Below are 7,891 nucleotides of genomic sequence, written 5' to 3' on the forward strand. Positions count from 1 at the left end.
TAACATTTGGAAAAGTAAAAAGCTTAGGCTGTTTTTGTGGGGATAGTCCCTTAAGTATTAGCAAGCAAGTAAAGACTTTATCTGCGGCCGGGCTGAATGAATAAGCACTGTTATTGCACTCCCGACCTAGGTCGGACCCTCAGTCACCTCAGTATAAACAAGAAATAGTGTATAGTTTAAGTAGGAAACACATCAATTTAACACCCTGGTTATCATTACACATCTTGAAACCCACATGGCATTTCAACAGGCTAAGAAATACGAAGAAATAAAAGTAGAATGAAATCCCTCATTTCGACCCCTCTCCTTGTACGTCATCACATAGCGGATAACCACAGCTTTTAACATTCTGTTCATATCAAAAACATACATAGAAAGAAAGAAAAAGAAAAGGAAACATACACTTTAACACATGTCACAGTGGCTCCCACTACTTGAATCATCATATTTTGTTCATCCAATTGAACAGGCTCCCAGCTTTAACCAGTCTCTGTACTGAGCTGGAGACACATTATAATGCATGGTAAACATAACAATATTGATAATCCTATCGCTGAAATTGGTAGTACAGTACCCCCAACCCCCCAAAGATTAACCAATCTTATCCATTTACCATCAGTCCACGCCCATTTCCATACATCGCCTCCATTTTCCTAACCATATTTTCTTAACTTTTAACACCATATTTAATAAAATCTATCCTGAAAAGGTTTTATATATTTTTTCTCCATTCTTTTAACCAATGTAGTTGTTCAAAATTAACTCTAATATTTCAAATACAGACCATCTTTTAGCTTATTACCATACATATTCTCCCATGATCGGCCTTTCTTACCCTTAATGGAAAGCCTAATCATCAAGTTTCTTCCATAATAATCCCTATAATTTACCTGAAATATTTTCTAATGAATCCTTAACCAATCAATCATTTGATCTAAGCCCTATTTTGATTCAATCAAATAAAATCATCAAAATCATCACAAAAACAGATTCTTTTGCTAAACTCAAACCATTAGTTGGTGCATCTTCCTCCAGGTGCGTTGGTCATCTCGTTTGCCCCATGGACATTCCGTCTTCACCAGGGTGACACTTTGCGTGCCGTAGCCATGGTCTTCGATCGCTGGTTCGGGAAGTACGTTACTAGCACGTCCTTGAATCCCTCACTTTGTGCTCTATTGGATGGTTGAGGCCTGTTGGTGTTGTCTAAGGTGAGAGGCTTGGACCCAGGTGTCACACTCTCCAACCATTTTCTGATCCTTATAAGGTTTTCCCTTAAATCACGACCGCACCCCCACTGGAGTGAACCATTTCTTGCCTGCTTTGACCTGTGAATGAAGACCTTAAGGTTTTGTTAGTGACCGCTTGTCTGGCCGGTCGTGCCTATTGGTGTGACCTGTGGAATTTTCACCATTTGTTCACCTTGCTGATGATATGCATAAAGAATTTCAAGTTTATTCTCAACACTTGTCCAATTCAACTCTGTTTCTTCTCATTTTACAAATCATCTTATCACTAAATAATTTCTTCCTCACTTAATAGCACTCAGAGTCCTTTTCCTCTAAAAAACATTCAACCCACTTTGCTTATGTAAACAAGACAACATTTATACATTTAGAACAGAATCAGTTCTGTTTGATTCAATCCATCCTGACATCCTGCAAAAGGAAAATTTTAAGTTATGCGCTGTGCAGGTGTGGCCCTGTTTCTTTCTGCCACAATAACAATCTAGGCCAGGATAGTAAGTCAAATTCATCCATAACCATTATTTTATTGGGCACATTCTGCCCTGCATCAAAAGTCTGCATGCTCTGTAAAGAAAAACAAATGTCGAGGTTATTTTCAGATAGTAAAGTACACGTAGTTTCTTTTGTCTGCTGTGCTGCCACGGCCTTCGCTGCTGCATCTGCCCTGGCGTTTCCTGTTTGAAACAGTCCTGCAATTTTGTTATCAGCGTGTGCGGCACACTTACAGACAGCAATTTTGTTAGGGAGAAGAATGGCTTCTTGCCAGGCTTTTACCCTATTAAGCCCCTTGTCCTCCCAACATATACCGTCCCTTAATAAACCAAATTTTGTCAATTGTTATCCAAATTGTTACCATCCCCCCTTTTGATGCATGAATCATCTCATGCATCAATCTAACATAATGGTGTTTGGATAAAGTTTGCCATCAACACTAACCCAAACGTTGTCCCAAAGCCAAAATTCCTCCAGACATCTTTCTCTGCCTCTGAAACAAAAATATTACTTAAAGCCACAAACACATCTTCTTATCAGAGTATTTGGAGGGCAACGGCCCTCAGTCTTACAGTGTATCCTGCTTTTCAGGCCTGTTGTTTGGTCTCTTAATCCCGTCATCTACAAACATTGTTTCTGAAAATTCTGTTTCAATTGTTTCTGTCAGGTCAGGTCGTGCTGTACAGACTTGGTCAATGTCAGTCAAACAACATTTTCCCCCTTTTGTTCACAATATTCATAAATGTGAAGGACTCTCTGGATAATTTGATATTGACTTAGCCAATATGTCACTTTGTTATTGCCTTCAAATCTATAACATTTTAGTTTATCTCAACCCATTATGGACGACGATCTACCACTTCACAAATCCAATTTAAATAAATGCTTTTAATCCATAGATTGATTCATAATTACCAGTAGCAGACAGAGCTGGATAACTAATCCATTTAAAGCTCGTCCCATGTTCTACATCATCTTGTCATCAGATTGACTCAAAACTATTAGCTTCCTTAAAACTTGTCATTTGCCTTAACCCATCTGTAATGATAAAACCCTCATTCCAGAGGTTAATGACACAATATACACACTATTCAGGCGGAGTATTAGTACCCCAAACTAACACATACAAGACATAGAGTGCAGTCACCATCACACACACTCACATTAGACACATATTTTAACTGTTCATCTTCAATGTTCGCTTTTCATTATATCATCTCTAAAAAGATTTAAATTTTAAGTAAGATTTTAAACTTCACATTTTACTGTAGCTTTTACCTAATTTTACATGGTCTCTTAACCAGTTACAAAGCATGTCTGTTCATTATTAATTTCATCTTAGAAAAGTCAGCTGGGTTGTTTTGGTTCATTATCACTATTTTGTTCTTTAGCAGGCCGATAACAGAAAGACAGACACAGTTACCATCCCTTCCTCCACTCAAGCAGTCTCTCTCACTATAAACAAAATAATCTTTTCAACAGCCTCCTAAGACTGTAATTTAGACAAAATGTAATATTAAATTTATTACATTAACCTTTTACCATTCACCTTTGTTATCCAGACTCTTCTCAAATCTACAAAAGCCTGTCTTCAGCTTTAGCCACCACCATGCCTAACGACCTTCAGGAGTTAAAACTATGTTATAAACATATTAGCTCAACATTAACTCTTCTATACATTTTACTTGCCCATATGGCAACCAACATCATGTCCCTCATATAATTAAGTTTTGTTACTGTCTCCGCAGCAAATAATGGCAATCACCTCATGGAATCAGCTGGCTCCTGAAAGCCCACTCCCGTTATCTCTTTATCTTTAATTTTCTTCTCTTCAGGGTGTCGTCCCCTGGCATAGTTGCAGACACTTGTCACAATGAAAAACAAGCCATACAATCAATGCGGTTTCTGGTGAGTGGTATAGAGGAACTCACATTTCTGGGTCAGACTGCCGTAACATTAATTTTAACCTCACAGCGCATCTCACCTCTCAATGCTCTGCTGACCCCGGTGGCCTCCAGTAATCAGCGCTCAACTCTCATACCTTTCTCACAAATAACACCTCCATCCGGAGTTGCCCAATGTTCGTGACCCCCTGCGTTGGGCTGTCCCGTGGCCAGGAAGATCATCCCGTCATTGAGTAGCCACTCGTACACACGTACACACTGGTGACCGCTCTTTCCCAATACAATCAGTTTTCTTCAACAGAACTCAGCTGTTTTCTGGAGCTTAGGAAAGGCACGTTCAAGAGTCACCAGAGCCATTCTGATTGCCTAATAGTGTTCACAGGGAGACAGGTTAATAACAACAGTATTTAATCACTTAACTCCATTAACTATCTTAAAAGCAGCAACCTAGCTACTTAGACTATACTCAGTGAATTTAGATCACAACCGTACATTCAGTGTACTTCATCTGTAGCCGGAGCCATCGGTCCTGAATGGTGGAGACTAAATGAGACAAAGTTGTTACTGGTCCTAAAATATGCTAATCAAAATGTCACCTCTATCGTTTAAGATCTGTATTATTATTTTAAAGACTTCTTTAAAGTCATTCAGTTTTACATTTAAAACATTTACAAATAGCCCTCTGAACGGCAATTGTTTCTTTAAACATCTCTGTGTCTATGATTCTCAACTGAAACACTGTGCTTTACTTATTATCACAGATAACAGCTTTTAGCTGACTCATTGAATGAGAGAGACTCTGAGACATTTGGACTGGTACACTGCTCTCTCATATACTTCTAACATCAAACTTTTATACACCATCTTTTAACTCTATCCCAGCTTAAGGCATCTTTGCCAGAAATTACATGTGTTTTCAAATAAACATAGTTCTCTTACGAGAGGTTCTCTCGTATTGCGTAAGTTTAGCTTACGCTACGGGAAAGATTCATCTTCTCGAGATACTGAAGCCAAAAAATTATCCTTAATTTTGTATAACTTGTCAACGCAGTGCAGCAGCTAGCAGACCTAGAGCAGGCCATCTCGCGTGCTCATTGGCTGCCCTGCGGGCAACTGCTGCAGCCTACCAGTGCGCCCGGCGTGACGTCACGCCCAATGAAGGGCGCCCGCGCCTTTATAGCGTCACAGCCCACCAGATAGGCGTGGCTTAGCGTATAAAATAGGGGCTGTAGGCTGAATTCTCTGATTTTTCGACTCTTCAGCGAGCTCTTCGCATCGCTGGATGTGAGAGAAGCCACCGCCGCCGTCGAACAACGAACAGCCAGCTTAGGACAGCGCTGAGGAAGCCGGCCGTCTTCGCCACCTTCAGCCATCCGTGCGAGCTACGCTATCCGGCGACGTTTCCTTTTTGCAAATCATTCTAAAAGAGCAGCGAGCGTCTTTTTAAAGATGCCTCGCACTTCCTGCGGCTCGTGTAAAGCCCCGCTCAGCGCCGGAGACCGCCACCTGATCTGCGCTCTCTGCCTGGGCCTGGAACACGCAGAGCTCGCCCTCGCGTCCGGGGGCTGCGAGCTCTGTGAGGAGCTTCCGCTGTCGACCCTGCGGGCTCGACTCGAAGCGTTCAACACCACAGCAGTCACTCCGCCCCCTGTGGGACCGCGCAGAAAGAAGCGCCGTTCCCTGAGACAGCCGGAACCTGTGGCCACAGCGACGCGCTCGCCGGAGAACCTCCCTCGAGCCTCGCTCTCGCCTTCCCCACCTCTCCTCACTGACGCGCAGCTGCCGCTTGCGAGCCTCACTGCCGTCACTTCGGAGGATGAGTCCGTGGGACACGCCACAAAAGACTGCTGCTCTATCCTGGCATCAGACAGCGAGGAATGGTCGCTTCACTCCGCCTCCTCGTCAATCCAGGAATCAGCCCGTACCCGCGCTGGAGCTGACGCGGAACTTATGCGCCTGCTGACGCAAGCTGTCGACCGTCTCGGGCTCGAGTGGTCGCTGCCGAAGGAACCCGCGCCGAACAGGCTCGACGGCTGCTTCCTTCAAAGTCGCCGCCGCGCAGTTTCAGAAACCAGGCCCGCTCCATTCCTGCCGGAACTTCATGCGGAGCTGACGAAGTCGTGGAATTCACCTTTTTCTGCTAGACTTCAGTCACAGGCCTCCGCGTCGCTCTCCCGAGTGGACGGCGCCGCCGAGAAAGGGTACACAGCGATTCCCCCTGTGGAAGAGGCGGTCGCAGCGCACCTTTGCCCGCCCTCCGCGAGATGGCGGTCACGGTCAGCCCTCCCGTCTAAAGCCTGCAGAGCCACTTCCGCCTTGGTCGGCCGCGCTTATGCCGCCTCCGGCCAGGCCGCGTCTGCTCTACACTCGATGGCTGTGCTTCAGATCCTGCAAGCCGACCTCCTCCGTGAATGGGATGAGAAGGGCCGGGACCCAGCTGCGGTTACGGATTTGAGAAGCGCGACGGATCTTTCTCTCCGCGCCACCAAAGCTGCAGCCCAGGCCATCGGACGAGCCATGGCCGCGTTAACCGTGACGGAGAGGCACCTCTGGTTAACGCTCGCTGACTATGAGGGAAACTGAGCGAGCCACCTTTCTGAACGCGCCGCTTTCCCCCACTGGTCTCTTCGGCCCAGCGGTGAACGGGATTGTTGACCGCTTCTCTATGGTGCAAAAGACCACGCAGGCCATGAACCTCTTCCTGCCGCGATGCTCGAGTTCCGCCACAGGCCGCTCTCGCGAGAGACAAAGCCAGCCTCCTGTGCGAACCAGCACCCAGCGTCCAGCACAGCCTCAGCATCAGCCTTCGCAGCGACGTCAGGGCGGCGCCCTAGATCGCGCTCAGACAGCCGTCGCAGACCGCCGCCCCCCAGAGGGCCTCGGCAAAGGCTCACGCTGAAGTCTGAGCACGCGAAGCCCTCCTAACAGCGGGAGAGAAAAGACGCACGTGTCCCGCTGCGGCCGGACCGCCGTCAAAGTTCATTTCCCTGTCAGTCCCCTTCGAACAGGCTACTGCAGTGGTTCAACTAGCAGCCAACGAGCCGGTTTATTCACCCTCTCGCCTGCACACAAACGCCGTTTTCACGGCGACCCAGAGAAATCTCAAAAAGAGTATAATGTCTGGTCCGGCTCACGCCGTCAGTGTTTTAAGTGTAGTGAATGTGCCCACGCCCCAGTGTTCACCCCTACACATAAGCACTCAAAATCCCGTGTCACTCACAGAGCACACTCTCATAAAGCGCAGAAAAGCCGCTCGAGTGTTGAATGTAAGAAATGTGTCCACAGGTCTGTGCCCACTATCTGCCCGCTCTGTTACACGATCAAAGAAGCTTATGAACGTAAGTCTCGTGCCCGCCAGAGAGCGCTCACGCTTGCTAACACAAACCTTCCCCCGGGTCCCGCCTGTGCGTTTAAGTGTTATCACGAAACACAGGGCGTTAATAAAACGCTCCCCATCTACTATGATCGGGGCGTCAGATACAGTTGTAAGTCTCGTGCCCGCGTGCGCGCGCTCACGCTTACAGAGAGCTCTCCCGCCCAGAGCGCTGCTCGCGCGTCAAAGTGTGGCAAAAGTATGTTCCCCATCCCTTATGATCGGGACATCTCACATAAGTCAGCCGGTCTCGGCTGTCAGCGAGCGGCCATTGCCCAGAACCGAGAGCGCGCGCGCCGCGCTCTCGGCTCCGGTTCAGTTTCACAAGCCCGCAAATGGCGGCTGTCTGAACCCGGAGGCCATTCGCCCCCTGGCGGCTCACATAGCTGCGTGGGAAACTATCCCAGGGATTTCAGAATGGGTGTTGAGCACAATAAAGCAGGGCTATGCACTTCAATTCGTTCGCCGTCCTCCACGCTTTCAAGCCCGGACCGCGACGATAGTGAATGCGGAAGTAGCACACCTACTTCACGCAGAAATAGCAAAGCTGCTGTGCAAAGGGGCTATAGAAAAGGTGCCGCCTTCTCTGAGCGAGTCAGGCTTTTACAGCCGATATTTTCTCGTACCCAAGAAGGACGGAGCCTTCAGACCTATCCTAGATCTGAGATATTTGAACAAAGTGCTTGTAAAAAGACCGTTCAAAATGCTTACGACCAGAAAAATCCTCGCGCACGTTCGCCCGAGGGACTGGTTTATTTCTCTAGATCTGAAGGATGCCTATTTTCAGATTCAGATAGTACCCCGTCACAGGCAATTTTTGAGATTCGCCTTCGACGGTCAGGCATATCAATACACCGTCCTGCCGTTCGGCCTGTCCC

The sequence above is a fragment of the Siphateles boraxobius genome, unplaced genomic scaffold (genome assembly GCF_051911475.1).
Source record: "Siphateles boraxobius isolate OS27281-9 unplaced genomic scaffold, OSU_SipBor_1 26, whole genome shotgun sequence".
Taxonomy (NCBI): domain Eukaryota; kingdom Metazoa; phylum Chordata; class Actinopteri; order Cypriniformes; family Leuciscidae; genus Siphateles; species Siphateles boraxobius.